The sequence below is a fragment of the Oryctolagus cuniculus genome, chromosome 16 (genome assembly GCF_051225735.1).
Source record: "Oryctolagus cuniculus isolate XC-2025 breed Fujian yellow rabbit chromosome 16, ASM5122573v1, whole genome shotgun sequence".
Lineage (NCBI taxonomy): Eukaryota > Metazoa > Chordata > Mammalia > Lagomorpha > Leporidae > Oryctolagus > Oryctolagus cuniculus.
Window position 1 is genome coordinate 72,541,306 of NC_142882.1, and position 24,405 is coordinate 72,565,710.

Consider the following 24,405-nt stretch of genomic DNA (forward strand, 5'->3'; position numbering starts at 1 on the left):
GAGAGAAAATCTCTGCGAATGAGATCCCAGTGGAAAGAACGGGGCCATCAAAGAAGGTGGTACCTTTCTCTGAAGGGAGGAGAAAACTTCCACTTTGACTATGACCCTGTCGGAATAAGATCGAAGTCGGCGAACTCAAAAGGCTTCCATAGCCTTGGCACTCATGACTAGAGCCTAGGGAGATTACTGACGCCATAAACAAGAGTGTCAAATTGTTAAGTCAACAACAGGAGTCACTGTGCACTTACTTCTCATGTGGGATCTGTCCTTAGTGTGTTGTCCAATGTGAATTAATGCTATAACTAGTACTGAAACAGTATTTTACACTTTGTGTTTCTGTGTGGGTGCGAACTGATGAAATCTTTACTTAATATATACTGAATTGATCTTCTGTATATAAAGATAATTGAAAATGAATCTTGATGTGAATGGAATGGGAGAGGGAGCTGGAGATGGGAGGGGTGTGAGTGGGAGGGAAATTATGGGGGGGAAGCCATTGTAATCCATTAACTGTACTTTGAAAATTTATGTTTACTAAATAAAAAATAAAAAAGGATGGTAATAAGTAATCCAATCAATAAACAAACAAAAAGTACTGCTTCCATCTACCCTTAACCATGTGGACTCAAAAAAGAAGCAAAACATTGATAAAGCTATTCAGCCTCAAACTACATGAAATAGCCTGGAGATATAGTATCTGGATCTGAGATATCCTTTACTTACCTTGACAAAGGAGCCCCAAAATTCAGCTTTAAAACTTGTTTCTGGTTCAGGATTTTGGGGACTGGTTAGAGAAACACAAAAAGTAGGGATGAAAACAAACGAAAGGAATAGAAGAGGGAAATAATCCTGTAAATATATCTTTTTCAAAAATCTCAAGATAAATAGGTTCACAAAGTCAATAAAATCAACTATCAGAGAGTGAATGTATTCCCAAAAATAGTGATCAGAACTTATATCTACCATGGCTTAAAGAAATCAAGTGCTAGATTTCCCTCTAGTAAAGGCAATAAAAGGAAAGCAGAAAACTAACATGTAAATCAATTAAAGCATGAGTAAGAATGGAGTCAAAAACATGAGACTAATGAGATTTACCCCATACTGGACAGAAAGGGAGAACCACTTATGAGGAAAAATGCAAATAAGAAATCTCTCAGAATGTACATAGGGACTCACCAACGACTTTGTATAAGTAGACAAAGATATATAAGTATTAATAAAAGATGAACAAGTATTCCATAGTACACAATGCTATCAACATGTGATTATTTAAATGCAAGTTTATTAAACAAATAAAATTTCAGTTTCTTAGTTATATTAGGACTTTTTAATGTTCAGCAGTGACTTAGAAACCTTGTCTATCATGTTTAACAATTCATATAGAGGACATATGTTTTATTATATAAAGTTGTTTTGAACAGCACTCTTGTTTAAATAATAGACAAAAAATGAATTTCCAATTTCCTTAAGAAAACAATGAAAAGCATTGTGTAGAAGAAATATTTGAGCAAGCTACGGCTAAACTTTTTGCCATTCTTAGATTGAAAATACGTTAGCAATAGTGGATCCAACCCCAAAGTAACTAAAGACTATGACGATGAGAGAGAAAACTCTAAAAAGATCTTAGAGACAAAAATGACACAAAAACTGTAAAAGGAACAAAGGAACTGCAAGGCCAGGTTTGTCATCTGCAACAAATGAAAGCTATACAGCAATACTGTCAAGATGCTGAGGGAAATTGTCTGAAATCCTAGAATTTTATATGCAACAAATTACTCATGAAGAATTAGGGCAAGTAAAGACATTTTACAACATACAAAATCTAAGAGAACCTCCTACCCTCAGACCCACACTAACAGAAACCTACATTTATTACATGATATACTTTGGCTAATAAAGAATAATAGCTATGCATAAATACACTATATAGCAGCCTGATTAATCCAGTCATTCTAAAGAAACAAAAACTTGTGAAACTGTTTATATTCATAACAACCAATTGTGCCCTAGCATATTATTAAATTCCTAAATTCTCTATTATTGTGGATTTTAGATATGATATATAGGTTATTAAAATTACTCTTACTATCTCTTCCCTTTAAACATCTCCTAGAAGAGTTACTATGAAAATATAAACTCAGTGTGCTAAATTATTTTTTACAGTTGATTTTTTTAAAAAATGTACAGAAGCCAAATTGGCAATGAACAGTATATATTTGGAGAATTTGTCTCCAGAAGAGAAACTGAGAAAAGCAAGTCAAACAATGAGAACCCACTGGTTATCCGGAGCAGGTGGATAAAGGAGAATTTTTATACTGTGAACTGTTTAACATACTTTTGGATGCTGGAAATTAGTTTTGTAGTTAAAGTAACCTAGAGCTGAGAATACAGTCATTAGTCTGGTAAATCAGACACCTTGCTTTTTGGCAAGCTCCTGAAACTATAAAAGAATATTTAAAAAGTAAATTACATTATTAATTAATATTTCCCAATTTAACATGCCAGGAATGGAGTGGTGCAGCTCATTGTTTACAAAACTGTATATAAATCAATATGTATTTTTTTGCAAAATATCTGTAATGCATTTCATCAAAAAATTACCTCAAGAATATTTTCAGACAATGTCATTTGTCATTCTCATTAAAGGCAATGTTTTGTCAGTTTTATTTCATATACTTTGAAAAAAACAATGTTTTAAGTATCAAGTCAGCTCCATGGAATTAAGAATATATTCCAAGTATACAGAGATCCTTACAAAAACCTACCTATTCATAGTCATTAGCGATATTGAAACATTATCCTAGAAACTGCCTTATAAAAATGAAAAGTAAAATATAAGCACCACTTAAGGTATGAAACCATTTCCTTTAATGATTTCAGTGTGACGTGTTGTGAGAAATAATTTTCCAAATAAATGACTTTATTAAAGTAGCCCTTCTTTGCTATGCTTAAAATATGTTGTTTATCTTGGAGTTCAAAAGCAAGTGTGATGGGCTGTGCTTAAATGTAAACAGGATATAAGCCACCATTGCATACAGTAACAGTGCTCTTTAAAATATTTCTACATTTTCACTAACTTTTGTTCCTTAGCATGTTATTTAGCATCATTATGAGGGCTACAAGGATTGGGAAAATAATCTATCTTGTTAACAAATTACTCTTCTATTTAAAATTCTTAAATACAATCTTCAGCTTTTTTTTTTGTTTGTTTGAAACAGCATACTGTTATAATTTAGATGGCTAATAATTTCTAATGGATACGGTTTGATAAACAAAAATATATGGTCCACTACAGCTAATGACAGGTCCTATAATATTTATAAATCCACATTTTCCAACCACTTGGTGAATTTCCTGTTTTCTAGCCTCTTCAAGGACAATTGTAGGTGTGCCCAAAAGCACTGAGCCACAGCACATCCTTGATAGATCTCACAAGTCCAACCCTCCTAAAGCACGTATAATTCAACTGAGTTTCTTGACATGAAGCAAGACTACAACATGCTTTGGGTAATTTTTAGGTGTTATGTCAATTAGAAAGCTTAGGGTCACTGATTATATAACTAGATGTTACTAATTACAAAACCTTCCAATGGTAATTAAAAATCTATTATAATTAATGACAAAATGTTAAAAGAGCCAGTTATCTCAGCAATTGGAGCGTTTTACATAAATTAGCTCACGCTACTCCCCACTACCAGTCTGAAAGGATTAAAAATCATCTTGTGGAAAGGTGTTTCACTTGTGTTTGCAGGTGGAAAGTGGAGAAATGAAGCAGGTATCTGGATCATTTACTGCCCTTGTTCTTAACTCTGAGCTATTCAGATATTTAGGAAAGTTTTCAAAATAGGCACACTTAACAAATTCTGAAGTTCATTTTCTATATATAAATGCAAACTTTTATTTGTTGAGTCATTTAAATCCACGTATCTGTTTATTCATCAAGGTCATACTTACATTTACTTTTTACCTGCCTGTATTTCCAGCCATCCCCAGGGCCGCACTAGCTTCTATGTCATGTGCATGAAGTTTTTCTTTTCTATTTTTTTTTTTTTAAGACTTATCTATGGGGCCTGTGCTGTGGCTTAGCTGGTTTAGCCATCACCTGCAACCCCGGCCTCCCATATGGGCACCAGTCCTGGCTGCTCCACTTCCAATCCAGCTCCCTGCTAATGTACATGGGAAAGCAGTAGAAGATGGCCCAAGTGCTTGGGTCCCTGCACCCATGTGGGAGACCTGGAAGAAGCTCCTGACTCCTGGCCTCAGACCAACCTAGCTTCAGCCGTCGTAGCCATTTGGGGAGTGAACCAGCCCATGGAAGATCTTTCTCATTCTGTCTCTGTCTATCCCTCTCTGTAACTCCACCTTTCAAATAAATAAATAAATGTTTAAAACAAAGTTTCAGAAAAAGAATATTGATTTATTTGAAAGGCAGAGGAGCTGGGTCCTCTGGAGCAGCCAGGACTCGAATTGCTACACATATGGCATGCCGGCGTCGCAAGCCGCAGCTTTATCCACTGCGCCACAGCTCCAGCCCGTGAAGTTCTTTCAAATATGCAATTTCTTAAAATGAATATTTTTTAGCAATGACAAACAGAAGTCACATAAGCTTATATAAGCCCATGCAAAGTCTGTGAGGCTGCTGGAGATCACACTGCCTCCATCAAAATTACACAGAACAGATTAAAGTCCAAGGAAGAATTTCCAACAGTGGCATGAGGTGGAGCTCCCTGGAAACCGGGAGTGAGCTAGTGGACAGGGACTGGAGGAAGGCTGGTCAGGATGCTTACCAGTGTCCTCTAAATGACATAGGCTCCTGTGTCTATTTTTCAGGGGAAGACAGAAGCCCTGTGGATACCCTTCTACTAGGAAGTTCCCCAGGTCTTTGAGAAAGGGGTTCCTAGGTTGTAGAACTGGCAGGATGATTTACATCTCAAAAGCTAGGGAAACAATAAATAAATGCTAATTGTCTACAGTAAATGTTCTAAGAAAAGGAAAGTCAGGGGCCTAGAGACATTGAAAGAACCCACTTAAATTTTAGTCAAACTGAGGGGAATGTTAAGGGTTTCTTGGTCAGCTGTCAATGCTTCATGAATGCCTTTAACTTACAGTAAGATTCGAGTTTTTGATAACAAATTGAAACAGTAAATTTCTTACCTGTTACAAGAATCAGCAATCATCCAGTTAACTTAAAATCTTTGAACAGAAACTGTAATTTTTTGACAATCACAAAGTGAGTGTGCCATTTTTGGAAATGAAAATCATTAATCTAACGAATTAATTTCTGTTTCTGAGTGAATAATTAGGCAAAATAGTAACCAGAAAACCTGTGCATATCCAGCTAGAGGCCCCCTCTCCCTCCCTGTGTTTCCCATTCATTTTTTCCAAGATTAGCACACATTATACTGCAAAATAATCTTGGCATTGTTCTGAAGCAACATAAAATAGTGAACAGTTTTTTTTTTTTTTTTTTTTTTTTTTTTTTTTTTAAGATTCATTTGAAAGGCAGAGTGGAAGAGACGGAGAACTTCCATTTGCTGTTTCTCTCCCAAAATGCTGCAACAAGTGGGTCTGGAAGCCAGGAGCCAGGATATCCATCTGGGTCTTCATGAGGGCCAGGGTTCAAGAACCTGAACCATCATCTGCTGTTTCCCAGGCACAATAGCAGGAAACTGGATCAGAAGCAGAGCAGCTAGAACTTGAACCAGGCATCCTAAGTGTACCATACTGTACCACAATGCTGTCCTCACTAAACACCTTAACTTTTGTAATTGTCTTCCTAACAATAAAGCACAGAAAATTTTCTAATCTCAAAGCAAGAGAAATTTGAGTAGAAAACTGTGCAGGATTATTGTTGGCATAAATTATCAGGGATGATTTTCTACTTCTATAATATTTAATTCTTCTATAATTTCAGTTCAGTAGCTCACTTATGATGTAATCTTTGTGATGACAATATGAGTCCCTTTTCCACTTATCATGAGTGTGAAATTGACATCTTTTCATTTGGTGACTGGGAAATATATATTCCTGCTTAATTGTAGTCTTTTTGCTTTCACTTGTTGAACTATTTAGTGGGGTATTAAACCTTTGACTATAATACAAATTAAAAACCTGTTATCTCAGAAATTAAAAATGTTACTTATAAAAAAATAAAGCCAATTAAAAAAATATGTGAGAGTAGGGATCAGCATTGTGGCCCAGCAGAGTCCCATCCTGCTTCCTGCTAATGTTCCTGGAAAGGCAACGGAATGTCCTAAGTCACCCATCTGGGAGACCAGGATAGAGTTCTTGGCTTCAGCCTGGCCCAGCCCTGGCTCTTGTGGTAATTTGGGGAGTAAACCAACAGATGCAAGATTCTTTCTTTCTCTCTCATTCTCTGATATTCTGCCTTTCAAATAAGTATTTAAAAATGATATATGAAAATAAAAGTTTTGAGTTGAATGACTTAATGTCTGGTATTTTTGGTTATCATATGAAGAAATATTCAAAATAAACAGAAGCATGGAGGGAGTAATGTGACCTCTCCTAGATGGATATCAGAAAGATAACGTATTTATGAGTCACATACCAGATCATTTTGTTTTCTTTTAATTCAGTCCTGTTCCCCTTCTGTCACATTTCTTTGCCTGTTGACATAAAGTGTGCTGCTTAAATACAGCATTGGGAAGTTATTCCTGAAACAAAACAAGATCATCACTCAAGCACAGCAAGAAAATTTGATTGATATATTGTTACTGCCTCTTGTGAAGAAAGGTCAGATAGAGAAATAAATACAAAGTTGTTAGAAAAGGAGAAAACTATAGCAAAAAGACAAAATGCTAGCAACATTTCTTTAGATGTTTCATCTACAAATTAGCAGTTTGCCTGAGCAAATTAGAAAATGCATACCAATTTTAAATTTAATTTTGTTGCCAAAGGTATTTGTTTAAACTTTTGGTGCTAGATGTTAAGATTTGAAGAAAGCGTTCCAATATTTTTAAAATTAAAAGGAAAACCAAATATTACACATTACTGCTCTAAAAGGAAGAGAATAACCTCTTCCATCCTAATCATTGAGTTTTATTTTAAGGAAGTTTCCTACACTAAAAATTTGAATTGGCATTTAAAGTGCTTTTAGTCTTCTCCAGTAGGAAGTAATAACCAAGTTTGTTGCATGTGCCATAAGGAATTATTATGCTCCATCATTTAAATAAATAGCATTTTAAATTATACTTTAGCTGGTCCAATTGAAATTAAGACTCACATAGATTAAAAACCCGGGGGAGATGACCAGCACAGAGCATGAGTTAACTCTGACCAATCTTGACCCTATCTTTTTCTATGTTGCCATGTAACTAAAAAAGTCATAAGTGTTTTCATCAAAAATCTGACTTACATAAAATATTGAAGATGACCTGAAGCTATAGTCCTATGTCAGGCATGCCTCAGACGTCTTTACAAAAGACTTTGACAGTAGACTCATAATTTCCTTGATGATAAATCTGGTGCACATGGACAGGGGATTAATATTGGATACATATAAGGAATTTTGAAATTCCTGGTGTAAATGTTACACTTAATACCAATTAACTTGGGAGTGTATCATTGATGATTTTAAAGATCCCCAGGTGGGGGAGATTTGGAGTAAAGTATAGGAACCACTGGATCATTCTGCTGCAAATATGTCTGTTTAATATATAGTGAACCTAACACCAAGCTTAAAAAATTATGAAACTTTGAAATCTTAAAATTACCAACTTGATGATTTCATCATGTTTCCAGCTAGAATATTATATAAAAATCTAGTTTTCAGAACATAGCATTTCAAAAGTATTCTTCATAAAGAGAGAATAAAAATGATCTGATTGGGATACCAGGGAACATAAAATATGTAGTCCAAAATCAAGGATAAAGCTTAAATTCTTTTTGTACTTTGAGAAATGAGGGACTCACTCAGCTGATATGTTCCTAAGTCACCAAACCTAAAATGTCTCTCAAGGTATTGAAATAAATTTTTAAACCTTATGTGACCCTCACTATACAGTATTTTAGGGCTGTATATCTAGAATCATTGTGTTCACCAAGCCAGATTAAATGCTAATGCAAAAAGTCTCACTGGTTTACCAAAATATAGGTTTATTTACCGGTGCCTATTTGTTGTGTGTCGATGGGGGAGGAGCATCATGTTGTCCTGTGCTGTCAGTTGGACCCATTTCTTTACATCCTGTTACTCCTCTGACCCATCAGCAGCTTTCTCTCTGCTACCAGCTCTGAGATAAGGGGAGAATGTGTGCATGGTGGGAAAGAATGCCATCATTTCTCAGGTGCTATTGGCTGGTTTCCGGATCTTAGACTTCCCAGCCTTCAGAACTATAAGTTTCTGTTGGTTAAGTCACAAGACCCATAGTAATCATGGATAGCAACCTGAGCAGCTATGGCAGGCAGTCATGGATTCATCTGCCAACTCTATTGGTTGGAATCGGTCACATGATTTTGCTTCAAAGAGACTGGAAATTAGGCTAGCTATTTAAAATCAGAAGAGAAATGCATATTTCTGTCCTTTTCATACACAGACATCCTTTTGTTCCATTTGCTCTACCCATGAAATAACCAAGACTCTCTCCAAGGGAGACAACACAAAGTCACATCTAGTTACTGCGTCAAACTCCAAGAATTTGGGCAATATAACATAGTGTCCACTGTTCTTAGTTCTTGGGAGTTTGACTTTTGTGTCTCTAACTCCTTGTCTATTTTATTGGCATAGATTTTGATGCTGTATATCTTTTGTAATTGGGTTTCTGCAGAGGAAAGCTTGTAGGGTCAAAGTCTGTTACAGACTGAATGATAAAAGGCAATAAAATTTCTGAAGAATTATTAGGCTTTTAATCTATGTCGTCTCCATGTGACCTGAAGTATCCACAGCCAAGATACTCTTGTGGACATTTATTTTTTGCTTTCACATTCTAAGTCCCTCTTTCTCAACTTAATGGCCTACCTAGTGGTTGTCTATAATATTAGATATAATAGCCACCTTCTTAATGTAAACCTATTCCAGATCTGAGTTACCTTGTTGAAGTAGTCACTGGGTCTTTATAAGTCACAGGCTTTTAAAACTGATTTAAAAATTCTTTAGCATATACACAAGTGGACTTTCCACTCTTATTAGACCAAAATTTCTGGGTGTTTGTTTCTATTTCTTTTCATTTAATGCTGTCAATTTGGCAATTTTTTCCCCATGTGCATCTTTTTGCTCAGCATTGTAAATAACTATATTCTACAGAAACAAGTAACATTTTTTGAAACAAATTTCATTCCCTAAAGATACATCAGAGTAGATACAAGGCCTCTTTTCTATTAGATCTAGTCCCTTACCACCTATCTCCTGCCTTGTAAGCCAGTAATCACGTTTAAAGTTACAGGTGCAAAAACAGCCTATGTCAAACTATTAATATCCTTAATAGGTAAACTAAGTCACACTTACTCTTTAATCAAAACTTCAGAAGGTCAGGAGCTTGTGTCTTTCTCACCCATATTACCAAATGGGCATTTTTAGTGTTAGGAGCAAATAGGGAGTTGGCCCTCTTCCTGTTATGCCACTAGTGTTGTCAAGGACTCAAAACAAATTCTAAGTCAAGGAGTAGGAGAGAGAAGCTAATCATCTCTTCTACTCACATTCCTTTGTCTAGAACACAGTGATGGGTTTTACTTAATTTCAAGGGGTTTGCAGTGATGTTCATTGGTGTTTCCTGGAAGAATAAATGAAATGCAAATATTCATTAGCTATAGCATTGTACCTTTCAATTAACATATATTTAAATGGTTGTTCCTGTTAAGAAAAAATAATATAAAATAGTCCTATTTTGTTTACTTAACTCATTAAAGCAAGCATTCATACAATGTATATTCATTGGAATTTGCCTGAGCCTAGATTTAACAGATAAAATACATAATCCATAGTTACATTTGAATTTCAAGTAAATAATAAATATTTTTAGTATAAATATTTTCCAACATTGCATATGCTCAACTTACATGAAAAAGAAAGCACTGATTACCTGAATCACCTTTTACTGGGTATCTTGTGCTTTAATTTGATAAGTCTGGCAATTCTGGCCTGAAATTTTTAGTAATAATAATAATATTAGTAATTAGTAGTAGTAGTAGTAGTAGAAGTAGTATTGTAAGGTATGTATATTCGGGGATAGCAATATGAGTTGTGGAAAAAGTAAATATCAAATGTTTTGTCTGATTTACCTTTAACAAATTACAATGTTTCAAGTCACATGTGAAGTTTGGAACCACTGTCTGCTACTTAAATCTAATTTATGTGTGTCTAGAAGCTTCATATTTAACTTATTTTTAGTGTTTATGAGATTTGTTTTAATTAAATTTCAATAGGAACACCTTGAAATAATACTGTGTTGCTTTGATTTCATTTCGATATCTCTGCTCTCTTAGAGAGAAAAGATGCAGAGAATCACAAATTACCAGGCTTAACGTAAATTGGAAGCAGTGGCACCGTCGCTGATCTTCAAACCCAGAACTGCCCATAGAGTGGTGCTGCTGAGACTGTATTGCTTCTACAGAGATTTTTATATTTTAATAAGACTGTGCATTATAGTTAGTTTCTTCTGTTGGCATCATTAGATATTTATGGGAAATGGCATATCATTATCTCAGTTGCACTCTAAACCATTTGGGATGCTTTTAAGTTAGGGTGATTTTTTTCCTGTCTTAATTTTGCACACACTAGTGCCTGTTCAGCTTATTTCTGTCTTCAGCTTCTTTGATTCTATTTTTCAACTTCCTTGTGTTGAAGTGGCTGATGCAAAGAGAAGCTGACAGATACATAGGGGTAACCTCAATGACAGATGATTTAAAAATTTACTTTTAAGAGATGTAAGCATACAAGCATACTAAGTTCTTTATTCCTGCCTTCTCCCTTCTTCCCTCCCTCCAGTTTAAAATTCTACCAGAGAATATTCATTAACATTTCCATGTTTCTTAAAATTCAACATTAAGGCTCTAACCATGGAAACAATGATTGGATAGGGCATGGTCCCAAGAACCAAGGATATTGCCTTAGCCCATTTGTAGTTGCTATAACAAAACATCTGAAGCTGGGTAATTTTTGAAAGAAAAGGTATTTATCTGCTTACGATTCTGGAAGTCCACCAGCCTGAGTTTGCATCTGCTTAGCTTCTTGGAGAGACTGCGTGCTGTTGCAGTCATAGTGAGAAAGCAGAAGGAAAAGAGGCACAGAAGAACAGATCACATATCAAGAGACAAAACAAAAGAAGCCTAAGCTCATTTTATAACATCCCCCTCTGTTGATTACAAACTCAGTCTCTTGGAAACTATATTAATATCTTCATTAATGGATGGGGCCCTATGACCTAACTACATCTTAATGGCCCCACTATCTTTTCCTATCTTACGTTGGGGACCTTCTAACATATAAATGCTGGAGGAACAACTATGTCTAAACCATGGCAGAAGTAAAGAGGAATACCCACAGCATACAAAACCAAAGAATAAATACAACATAAGCTCTATGATTGTTAATGAGTGATCAAGCCAAAGATAGGGTGAGTACAATTAAATAATTTTCAATATTCCAATTTGGAATTATAAAATTTTCTAAAGTATGTAAGTTCTTAATTTGTTATTTCCATGCAGGGCAATATTTCCAATGTTAAAATCAGGTTTTAGAAAATCTGTATAGTTACTCTTGCACCTAGTTCAGAGAATGGGCATTGGAAGAGGAGAAATAAACTAAGGGATACATTATTTCTTCTCCCTTATCCATTATTGGTAATGCATACTCAAAGATCTATTTTTTGAAGTTTTTAATATTTGTTTACTCTCCCATAGGTTCAGGTCATCACTCTTATGGAATCTAGGAATTTTTTAGATCCACTGCATGTAATCTTAGTCCATATTCCTTTTTTATATTTTTTGTAAGTCATAACCTGAACTTGTTTTTCATTAAATAAACTTTTCTTAAGTATATACTAGGCTCATTTATTGAGTACTTGGAATTCATATGTAAAAAACAGAGTTTGAGAGGCATTGGGCCTAGAAATTAAGATGCTCTCATTCCATGTCAGAGCACCTTGATTTGACTACTGGCTCTGGTTCCTAATTCAGTCTTGCTTCTAAAGTAGACCTTGGAAGGCAGTAGGTTATGGCTCAAGAGTCTAGGTTCCTGACACCACATGGAAATCCTGGATTGAGTTCATGGTTCCTGGCTTCAGCCTGGTAAAGACCTGTTGGGTGTGGGTATTTGGGGCCACAAACGCAGCCTAGCAAAGGGTACTGTATCTCTCTTTGTCTGACAATATATCACACAGATTGGAATAGAGGTGAACTATCTCTCTCCCCATATGTGTGTGTGATAATATATATATATACTATATATTATATAATACATATAATATTAAATATTATACATAATACTATTATATTACTAATATATCATATATGATTATATTTTAATATTATATATTTATTATAATGTGTATAATGTATTGTAATATAATAATTAAATATGATAGACTGTATATATTATATATAATACATATAAATTATATACACAATATAATAGAATAATATATGATATATAGTATTGTATATAATGAATATAATTATATAATATATTATATGTAATACTATATTACATAATATATAATATATTATATATATATAATATCACACGCACCTATGGGGACAGAGATAGTTCACCTCTATTCCAATTCCAAAAAGATCACTAACAAGTAAGTGTGTGTGTGTGGACATGCAATCTTTTTTTTTACACAGGATTGTCTGTGATTTTAATTTTAGAATATAGGATTATCATCCTCCTCAAATCAAGGTTGTTATTTAGGACTATTAACCATTATGTTTGCCAGATATAGAACTTAGAAAGCATTGCTAGTTTTTGGGGTGACAATAGTTTATAACAGAAGACATTCTGAAACCAAAAATGACAAAAATGCCATAATTCCCTATAGAGTCTCATCAATAATACATTTAGTCTTCAAAAAAGCTTCCTAGAAGCTCTTCAATGGGGACAGTTAAAACTTTTCATGGAATACTTTTGCAATGTAGTTGTCTTGCAAAGACAGTAAGGAATGAAGTAGACCACTGTGTTTATCTCTTAAAGTATATTTAAGTTAAAAGTGTTATGAGTCAGTTAAAAGTACAGCAAATACTTCATAAGAAAAGCTTAATAAAAATGTCTTTTTATCTCTGGAAGGAGCTAATTGGCTTAAATGCAGACACAGACTGGTTTATAGAGGAAGAAACCAAGACAAAAAGAGTTTTTTGCAAAAGGGTTGGGACACGGAATATTGTCAATCATTGTCCCGGCTGGGTGCAAAAGCAGGATGGCCTACACACTTAAGCAGAACACTTACAAGAAGTAGAAAAAAAGCCTAAAGCAACAACTTGTATAACTTACCTCCTAGTTCCTAAATCTCTTTATTTTTCCTTATAATTGCTACCCGTCATATTATATCATTATTTTACTCAATAAGTAATCATTGAAGTTTCTTAGTTATAAGAAAATACTTTTACGTGGAGCTAAAGAAGAAGGTGATCTAAAGCACTATTGCTATCTTGTAACCAGTTATAATTTGCGATTGATGCTTCCAGGAAATATGTTAAAAAATGAGCATGTTCATTTTGTCTATAGGACTATTGTACTAAATTTACATCTAAAACCACACAGTACACTTCAAATAGACTTTTTTGGAAAGATCTGATCCTAAATTTTCTTACACACTGAATCAGCTCTTTTGGAAATAATCATGCTTCTGTACCTTGGCGAGGGTGACATTGATAAAGAGAATGAGAATGATAAATCTATAAACCCTGGTATTAATGTGTAGGGGGAAAATTGCTACAAAAAGAATCACTATCATAAAATGGACAGAGATGAAAGGTGACAAAATGATTTAAGTAAAAATTAATGACAAAGACTTTAGAGGCTGTTTAAAACTGCAGTTAACACAGCTGTTCAAAGATTGAGAAATAAAGAGGCTGGGGATTTGAGTATTCTGATAGACTGTATGCCTGCTATCTCCCAGCCACTGTACTTGCTTTCTATAATCACTGAAATGATTATTATTGCTTTTTTTATAAAAGGATACAGATCCTTGAAATAATTTGTCTAAATCCACATGTCTAATGAGCAGTAGAGACAATATCGAAATCCTGTGCCATCAAATGACTTTTAAACCACTCCCTCTGTATCATATCTTGCTATCAATATAAAATATAGTCACACATCTCTAGGTCATATTAATTTATCAGAATCAGATAAAATATTTTCAAAGCTGTTGAAAGCATTTTAAAGTAAGTCTTATACATGTGAATCTCAATATATTCTCTTTGATCCTAGTTTATTAAGTCTAGAATCACTTGAAAGCCTTATTTGCTAAATGTAGGCTAGCCATCACTCCTACTAATATTAATTAAGGCTTTTGTTCCAGTTATTTTCAGTATGGTTTAAGTCATCTTGTATTTTGCATGAAAAATTAGGCTAACAAAAGCTGCTGAAGGGTCCTGATCTTCTTGACAATTTCTGAAATATCATCATAAAAGTGGTGAAATATAACTGGAGTGATTAAGGTGAACACTCTGAGACAATTCTCTGGCAGTCAAGTTGTTAAAACATTGAAGGCCAGTTCCAGGGTGGATATGGAACTCCTGTTCTGGAGGTACATCAATGTGTGAGAGGTGATTTCTGACATTCTGCTTCTCTGAATTAACTTTCCCTCGTGCTTGTACTTCTGTATTTAATTTACCACTCAAGACTTTTTCTTCTGTGTTCTTAATGTTCCTATCTATTCTCACTGCCATCAAAGTAGCTCTGATATATGGATACCCTGGCTAGTTCTCCCTCTGGTCTCCAACTCTCATTTCTCCACCTCTGTCTTTCTCCCATTCTTTCCACATAGCATAATTCTACAATGATCCATCTGAATTCAGCGTTATTATCAATTCATTTGACTGATTTAAAATCCAATGGTGTCCCACTGCCTATACTATATTTGTGAAAGACATTGAGTAAGAATAGAACAAGAAAAGATGGCACAAGATACTCCAATAATTGGAAGAATGCAGGGTTAGAAAAGCTGAAGAAAAGCAGGAAGTTTACTCTGGATTCTCTGAACCTGAAGAAGGCAAACGACACCATTATCCCATTTGATCTGATGAAGAGAGTTCATTCAGAATTGCCTACTGTGTCTCTAGGGAGTAAAGATGTTTCATGGGGAACTTTTAGAGTACAAAATTTTAGTCATATTTTAGTCAAATTATATACTCCAGAATGTGATGCCCTACTTCCATTTAGTGCTTGACTTGACCCCTGTAATCCAACCTGTTACTTAACATCTTGTCTGCTCAATACACTTTGCAATAGCCCACAGACTTCAATATGCCTGAAATGGTCCTTCATCAGCAGTTCTACATGTCTTTAAATGGTCAACCTAATTCATTCTTCTTTATATAGTCTTTCCTAACAAGTTCAGTTATATCATTTTACACTTTATCTTAGCCAAAAGGCCGAGAAGCGATAGTTATATCATTTTCTAAGCATTGTAAACACTATGTATAAATAGACCTGTGAATTATTTCATTTGTGTGTTTACATCTGAGTTACAGAATAATTAGTTTGAATTTCACAACTATGCATATTTTGTACATTTCTTATAGTTCATGGTGTATGTGTGTGTATACACACATCTATCTATAATACCTATTTATCTATAAATAAATTGAGGGCAGCCAAGTGCAATATGAATTTCTACACAAATATTTTATGATCATTATTAGTATCAGATTAATCATTAGGTGATATTAATACATCATTCTAATTAAAGAATGAAAATAAAGGCATTAGTTGTATCAACCAGTATAATTTTTTTGTTTGTTTGTTTGTTTGTACAGGCAGAGTGGACAGTGAGAGTGACAGAAAGGTCTTCCTTTTCTGTTGGTTCGCCCCCCAGTGGCCACTGCGGCTGGCGCACTGTGCCAATCTGAAGCCAGGAGCCAGGTGCTTCTCCTGGTCTCTCATGCGGGCACAGGGCCCAAGGACTTGGGCCATCCTCCACTGCACTCCCGGGCCACATCAGAGAGCTGGACTGGAAGAGGAGCAACCGGGACAGAATCTGGTGCCCCGAACGGGACTAGAACCCAGGGCGTCAGCCCAGTATAATAGTATTTTAAAATCCTTAGGGCCAGTGCCGCGGCTCACTAGGCTAATCCTAAGCCTGTGGCACTGGCACACCGGATTCTAGTCCCGGTTGGGGCGCTGGATTCTGTCCTGGTTGCTCCTCTTCCAGTCCAGCTCTCTGTTGTGGCCCAGGAAGGCAGTGGAGAATGGCCCAAGTGCTTGGGCCCTGCACCCGCATGGGAGACCAGGAAGAAGCACCTGGCTCCTGGCTTCGGATCGGCACAGAGTGCCGACTGTAGCGGCCATTTGGGGGGAGAACCAATGGAAGGAAGACCTTACTCTCTGTCTATCTCTCTCACTGTCTAACTCTGCCTATCAAAAAAAAAAATAATTCTTAGAAAGGGTAATGACTAATATTCCAATGACATTCCGAGTGACATTTCTATCATGTTATCTAATATAACTTATACATATTATAAGTGCAGAATTTGCATACTGTGGTAATTTTTCTTGCATGAGAGGTGGCCATTTATTGGTATAGGTGCTATCTGACATATGGGTTTCCAGGAAACACGCAGAGCTGCAAGAGGAAGCAGAACACATTAAGCTCAGATCCACGAGCAGTGAGCTCTTCTTTCACTTACACTTGCTGTAGTCCCACTCAGCAGAGAAACTTTGGATGTCAAGCATCCTCTTGGTCTGCACGGCCAACCACTCTTTGACAAAGGTATGCATGAGGGGCCATACAGGTAGTGCTTTTCCCAGATCAGCATGAGGGCGGTGACACTGATGAAGAACAGGGTCATGCCCACAACTATCTTCTACTCATTCGTGCCTTTGTTATCTCAGCAAAGATCTCATTGAACTTAATGAAATAGAATTCTATTTTCTCATCCTTTCTCCTCTTTCAAGGCATTCTGGCTGGCAGACAGGTGCTTCACACGGTCCACACGGGCAAGGGGCAGGCATGCTGGTTGACATCACTCAGAAGAGCATAGTCATCACTTTTCACAACACTTCCCTGTGCACGTATGCACACACCAGCATGAGAACTGCCCACTTGCCCATTATGCTAACCACCCTAGTAGACAACAGTCTGCTTCCCCTGACCCTTAAGGGAGCAAGTTTTTCAGACTTTTTCCTACCTGCTTTCTGAGGAAATACATAGGGCATTTATACAAATCATATACAGAAATAGCTTTATAACGATATTATAACATTGAAGACTGCTAAATCTAAAAGAAAGCTTCAAAATCTAATGTTTCATATACTCTCAAGATATATTTCCTAAAAATTGTACTATAAAAGTTGCCCTAACGACTGTCTGTGTGGTTTTCTTTGCAATTTACTATCAAAAACAGCCTTATTGATGATATGGATAATTTGAAACTATTATTGGTGAATAATAAGCAGACCAGAACAAAATTTCATGATTCTGGCATGACTATGATAAATATATATGATTGATACAATTTATTTAGAAGGGGACACTGATTTACCCTTTTTATACAATAGTTTCCATCACTGCCAAGGGCAGCAGAATTAGACTTTCTGAGAAGCAGATGCACATGCTGTATACTGCCACTCACTCCTATTGTTAAATTTTAGTGCCCATTTATTGGTCTGTCCGACTGCTGATGCCTTGCCTCTGTTGAAATGGGCAGAAATGGCATTTAAAATTCCAAAGTAATAACTGATCTTTGTATCCGTTTCCCTATTGTCACACTCAATTTTGCTTAATCCTGCAAAATTTTCAGGTATCCATTTTGCTTTTCCATTTCATCTAAACATAATTAGTTTCCCACATGATTCAGTGAGTGCATCTTCCAAGGCTGTATCGCAAATCTCCCAGAAAACCAGTGATTACAGTATCTCTAAAACATTTTGCCTATGTAGCATTTATCTGTGATGTTTTCTGTTTCTTATTTTACCAGTGGAAGCAGCTTGTCAAACACAAATGGCCTTATTTCTCAGAAGCTGTCCTTTCGAATAGTATCTACACATACCTTTCCAAACTGTTCAAGTAAGTAAAGGTCTTTTCCTAATTTGGTTGTTTCCTGTAAGAGACTTTTTAAAACCAAGTCCGTACTTACTGGTGTGGGAGCTGGAATTCCTTTAGTTTGAATTAAATCTGAGAGTGCCTAGCAGACTTCTGATAATACAGCTATAGGAGATATGTCTAATTTAAGGTCCAGAAGTTATAACAAGGGGGGCTAGCACCATGGCATAGAAGGCTAAACCTCCACCTGCAGTGCTGGCTTCCCAAATGGGCGCTGGTTCGAGTCCCGGCTGCTCCATTTCTGTCCAGCTCCCTGATAATGCTCCTGGGAAAGCAGCGGAAGAAAAATGGTCCAAGTACTTGGGCCCCTGCACCCATATGGGAGACCCAGAAGAAACTCCTGGCTCCTGGTTTTGGCCTGGCCCAGACATGGCTATTGTGGCCATTTGGGTACTGAACCAGTGGATGGAAGATCTCTCTCTCTCTCTGTCTCTGTCTCTGTCTCTGTCTCTCTTTCTGCTTTTCAAATGAAAATATACTTAAGAGCAGCACTCTTTCATTGATGTGATTTGTCTAAACCTCGGTTTTCTCATCTATAAAATAGGAATGATAATATCTGCATTATGATACCAAGTTCAATATTGAACAAGATATCCAACTAAACAATTTAATGCAGCTCCTGGAACACAGTCAGTGTTTAATAAGTGATGCCCATCACAGTTATTACTCCCAATCACATGGGCATTATGTCCTAAATTATGAAGTTGTGTTTTAGATAATAATCCTTACAGGGTCCGAAACTACTTTGCTGTATGTTTTAATACAGAATTTCTATAATATAGGCATTTTGTGAATTTTAATTCTTGAGAGTTTTTATGGCATTATTTAATCAACAAATATTTTATTGAACCTCGGTAACATTCCAGATATTAACTGAGTGTGATGATAAATCATGGGGAAAAAAACCCTGATGAAAATAAGAATGCATGAGACACATAAAAAACACACAAGTAATTATGAGTTATATTTAAGCAATAGTTACCATATGTTTAATATTGACTGTCAGTAAAGAGTTGTGCTACTAAGCATTTCAAATGTATTACCATATTTATGTTAACATGGTCAAATTTGAGCAAAGGGGATTTACCCATTAATGCTTCATTTAAGGTTGTCATGCTTAAAATAAAATACAACAGGCCTTTGGCTTTAAGTAGCCCTATAACAATGCCATTTACTGGATGAATGCCATTTCAGTTTGGCAATCACTAAAAATTATTGTCTGCACATGATAAAAATATATTAGTACTGCATGCTAAATGCCTAAACTTTCCTGTGACCTCAAATCTATGTATTTTGTATTACAAGCACCACAGATCATGGATCAAACACCCTCATTATTCACTAGTATCCACTTAAACCAAATAACTTCTCTTTCTTTCCTTGAGTGGTTTTTGTGGGGAACTAGTAAAAATAAATCCTTACAGCACCGACATGGTCTTAAACTATTGCTACTGCTGATCTTTCAACCCAGATTGATTCTTACTCATCTAGGATCTAAAGCAAAAGCCTTCCTGAGTGCCCTGAGACAAAGGTCTTCTCACTGCCAAGCACACTAGCAAGAAAATTTCTATTTGAGAATATAAAGACAGTAGCCATGCTGTAACATCTACTTCAAGAAATCAAGCTTGTTAGATATGTAGAAACATAACTATGATTCCAAAAAAGTGTAGTCTTTGGGAAAACATAAAAATGCAAGGGAAATTATAGTCACATGTATATTCCATAAACTGAAATTTCACCTGACCTAAGAAGATACTGGATGCTTTAAAAATGTTTTTTTTTTCCCTTCAATAAATGGTGGCACATGGGCTAAACTAAAACCTCAGTTAACAGGAAGCAGGCTAATGCACTGTCTGAGTGAATCTTGGATGAACTCTGCTAGCACAGCTTTAAAGGTAAAGACAAAGGAAATTATCTTAGATCACACTTGAAGATTCATTCTTCAAGTCTGAATCTTCCACTACCTGCACCTCCCCTTGCCACAGAAATTTTAAATAATTCCAGGAGTACTGATAATGTTGCAAACATTTTAGGAAGTGATATTTTATGTCTGTTCTGAAAAAATTACCAAGGGTACAAGAGACTCTAAGTCCAAGAAGAGGAGTTAGAACTGATAGAGGCAAGAAAGGAAAGAAGAATAGAGACTGTATGTAACTGTTCTTGTAGTCTATGATTCTCCTAAACTTTGGCTTCTTTCACACATACTCTTACTCAAGTTCAGTGTGTTCAAGTCTATTAGTGTATTAGTCTTTAAATGGTGAGATTATCTCAAATGCTGCCAGTGTAAGCCCTCTTTAGGCCACTTGGGATGTTATTTGGCACTAGCTTCTATACTGCTTGAACACTTCCCTATTTTAGGAAACAAGAGGTTGAGGCTGATTTTACAGTTTCTAACATTCAGATTTGGAATCCACCTGGTTCTTTTCTTTGCATATTGCCCTTAGGAAAAAAGTCAGTACTTCTGGAGCCTGGGAAGACCAGGAAAGTGGCTGCAGCATGGTGAGGGCCTCTGTGTTGTGGCACCCCATGGTGGAAGGTAGAAAGGCAGAGGGAGTGAACGAGGAGGTGGAGCTCGCTCTCGGGATAAGTACCTTAATCCCTCCATGAGGACCGCCCTGGTGATTTGATCACCTCTTTTTAGGCCTCATCTCCCAGCATGACTGCATACTGACAAAGTTTCCAACAGATGGACTTTGGGGGGCACACTCAAGCCCTATCAAGAAACAGATAGATACATAAATGCAAGTGTAGTGAATCACTGATACTCCCAATGATGACACCATAGGGCTCTTCCTCACCTTCTTCATCCATAGCCCTAGCTTCCTTCTCCCAAAAGTAAAGGCCATGTAACCATCGGCACTAATACATTTATGCATATCCTAAAATGCACAAAATTTTTATACCAATTTTATAACTAAAAATAGAAAACATTAAAATTTCCCAGGGCCGTTGCTGTGGTGCAGCGCGTTAACGCCCTAGCCTAAAGTGACAGCATCCCACATGGGAGCCAGTTTGAGACCCAGCTGCTCCACTTCCAATCCAGCTCTCTGCTATAGCCTGGGAAAGCAGTAGAAGATGGCCCAAGTCCTTGGGCCCCAGCACTGCGTGGGAGACCCAGAAGAAGCTCCTGGCTCCTGGCTTTGGATCTACACAGCTCCAGCCATTGTGCCAACTGGGGAGTGAATCATCGGATGGAAGACCTCTCTTTTTAAAAAAAATTCCCTTCAGATCTTTATCTACCTATTATCTCCCGTCTGTCCATCCACCCATCCATCCCTCTGTCAGCATTTTGGCTTTAAAAGAATATGTTCAGGTTAACTGAATTAATTCCTATCACTGATTTGATGAAAGGTTCATTGTATCCATTTGGATTGAATGTAAGACTTATTTTCATATTTTTATTTACTTTTCATTTAATAATTATAGTATAGTTTAAAAGACCAAATTACATTAAAATATTTACTCAGAGAAAATTTGTTCATATTCTTACTATCTTCTAGTTTCCATAAATCCTTTAGAAGTCTGTATTTTAATTAGTTTCTGGTTTATCCTTTCTTTCTAAACAATAGTAAAAAACCCACTCATACAATTATTTTTCCTTATTTTGTAAAAAAAAAATACACTTTTAAACTCAAGCATAGTGATGAAGAAACTGATCACAGATGGTTCTGAAAACAGATTGTTTAAGAGTTAAAAAATGGCCTACCCACACAGATGAATTAATAAGAGAAGTCTATCTAGTTGAAAACATTTTCAAGGTAAGAAAATTTAAAATTTAAAGGCTTCTATCCTGGGCAATAAACATGAGCAAGGCAAAAGAGCAAAAAGACAAAAACAAAAACAAACAAACAAAAAAAACTAAACAGTATAGTGTGTTGGAGTCAAAGCAATTCAACTCTTTCTACCATGCTTAACAAGTCCTGTAATCCTTGAATCACCAATAGAGTGCCCAACTTTTATTATTTTCCTTCTCCTCTCTCTTCCTTAACTCCTAATTCCATTAATTCAAATTCTATTTGATGGCTGATCCCCAGCTGAAGTGGGCTCAATCAGTTTAATCATCTGCTTTGATTAAAACATCTTGACTTTTTTTTCAGGAGTTATATACACTCATCAATGTGGCACTGTGCCTGTCAGCTTTTATATATTGTTTTGTTGTTTTCAAGGAACATTACTCTCACTTACCTCCCAGTTTTTGGCGATATTAACCTGGTTTTACAGCTGAAGGGGCAGTCATCACGCAAGTGACTAAGACATTCCTGGTTTTATGTGAGCTCCCAGCCACCAAGTTCCCAGTGTGTTGTTGAGCTCCGGGAGCTGCTGTCTCTGTTTAGTCACTATTTACCACATCATCCTTGAGAGCTGCTAACAGGCATATGCACCTGCAAGTTGCCAGTTAAAATCTATAATAAACTGACCCTCAGCATTTTGGCAAGAATGAAAAATTGAAATATCTACCAGGCTCTAGAAAAATTTACTGGGCCTTTGAAACAGATTGCTCAGAGCACAGAAAAGCAGTATTTACTCTTGGACTTGTTATATCTAATTTTAATCCAACTGATTTTCCAGAAGAGAGAAATCCTGTATTTTTTTTAAACCCTGGCACCCTGTAGTCAATTGCATATTTATGTTCTCAGGCATTCTAGAAACTTTAGTCCTCAGTCTTGAAAGAGGGAAAAAAATAAACATAGTAAAACCAAACTCATTTGATTGCATGAGTCCTCTTTTGTGCCTAACTTAATGGCTTCCATTCCCAGAAGTGCCTAATGAATTACAAAGGTGTTGCTCTTGAGCACAATAAACAACATATTTTACTAAGGGAGACCTTATGTTCTATCCACACCCTAGACATCAATTAAACCCCTGTGAGCCTGGCTGGAAGTGGCTGTCGGAATCAAGTGAGGCAAGGAATGAAGCAGAAATGTGAAGGGGAGACTTCACTTTTTTCTCTCCTTTGAAGGCAATTATCTATCATATTCTGTATTTTATTGAGTGCAACAACGCTGATGCTATGTGACCCATGGTTTAAGGATGCTTCTCTGCTTACCACCATTACATAGAAATCCAGAAGCCGTGTTCTGCCCTGCGAACAATGAAGTCTTTGTTTGCCAAAGCAGCATAGCCCAACACTTCAGAGCTTTTTAACTTTTTTTCATATTGGTGATTACATTTGCAGTTCATGCCAGCAGGATTATGGAGACTTTCTCTAAAGCCCTGGTAAGAAAAAAAGAACCTCTTAATTTTTCCTGAACTAGAATGACAAGCCAATTTTTCCTTTCTCATTTACAGGTTTAAAAAATGAGCTTCCTGACTATGTATTATCCTGCAAATCTCTGTGAATTAATAAACTTAATCTAACATCTGAGATCTGTCTCAGTAAGGAGAATACCATGCAGGCAGGCATATTCATTCAGAAACCACAGGCAGAGGATATTTCTATTGTGGGAGAGAAAGAAGGAAGAAAAATGTTCAAATGATTTTAGTTTGGGTCAGCATTCATACATACACAACACACAACTGATACAAACAGTGATGAAAGACTTTGCTTTTCGGGAAGACCCAGGTTTTGTGGGAGCAGAAGCTCACACCATTTTGGAGGCTCTGTTTATAGGAGATTTACAAATAGAAAACAGGTCTGAAAGTAAACATTTATTTTGTTTGAGAAAATAAATCCCAATAAATGAAAATGTAAATGAGCTGGCAATTTTACAGCCTTTACAGCATTCAGATAAATACCACATTAATATTATTAATTAGCTACCTGACATGTCTGCATTTTTTGGGTGTGTACTCTTTGTTTCTTCATATGCAGCAATTTCAAAGTGTTTTCTATGAAGACAATAGAAAGTTAATTTAGTCTAGCACGGTTGATTGAAAAAAGTGTACTTGAGAGCTGACAGAAGCTTCTCTGGGTACCAGCATTCTTTGTTGGGAATGCCGCAAGTAGTGACAAGTAGGTAGTTAATTGTTTAGGCCATTATTTTCATCCTAAGGAAAGCTCTTGTAGACTTTCAGACTTTAGTGGGCATAGTTCCCATGGAATGGTAGAGAAGAGCTGCTTTATCTTTGCTATGCCCTCCTGCTCTGTACCCCCTACTAATCCCATCCTGGTCTACATGGAGTTGATTCTCACAGGTCAATTCCCAATGGGAATTTGGTCTGATGGTCCCTCTTGTTTATATCCTCC

The 24,405-nt window shown here is 36.3% G+C and overlaps 1 pseudogene; it reads right to left on the reverse strand.

Annotated features, from left to right (window-relative positions):
* Positions 1-16,609: 16,609 nt before the first annotated feature.
* LOC100348831 (cytochrome c oxidase subunit 4 isoform 1, mitochondrial pseudogene) overlaps positions 16,610-24,405 on the reverse strand; it is a 59,450-nt pseudogene continuing 51,654 nt past the window's right edge.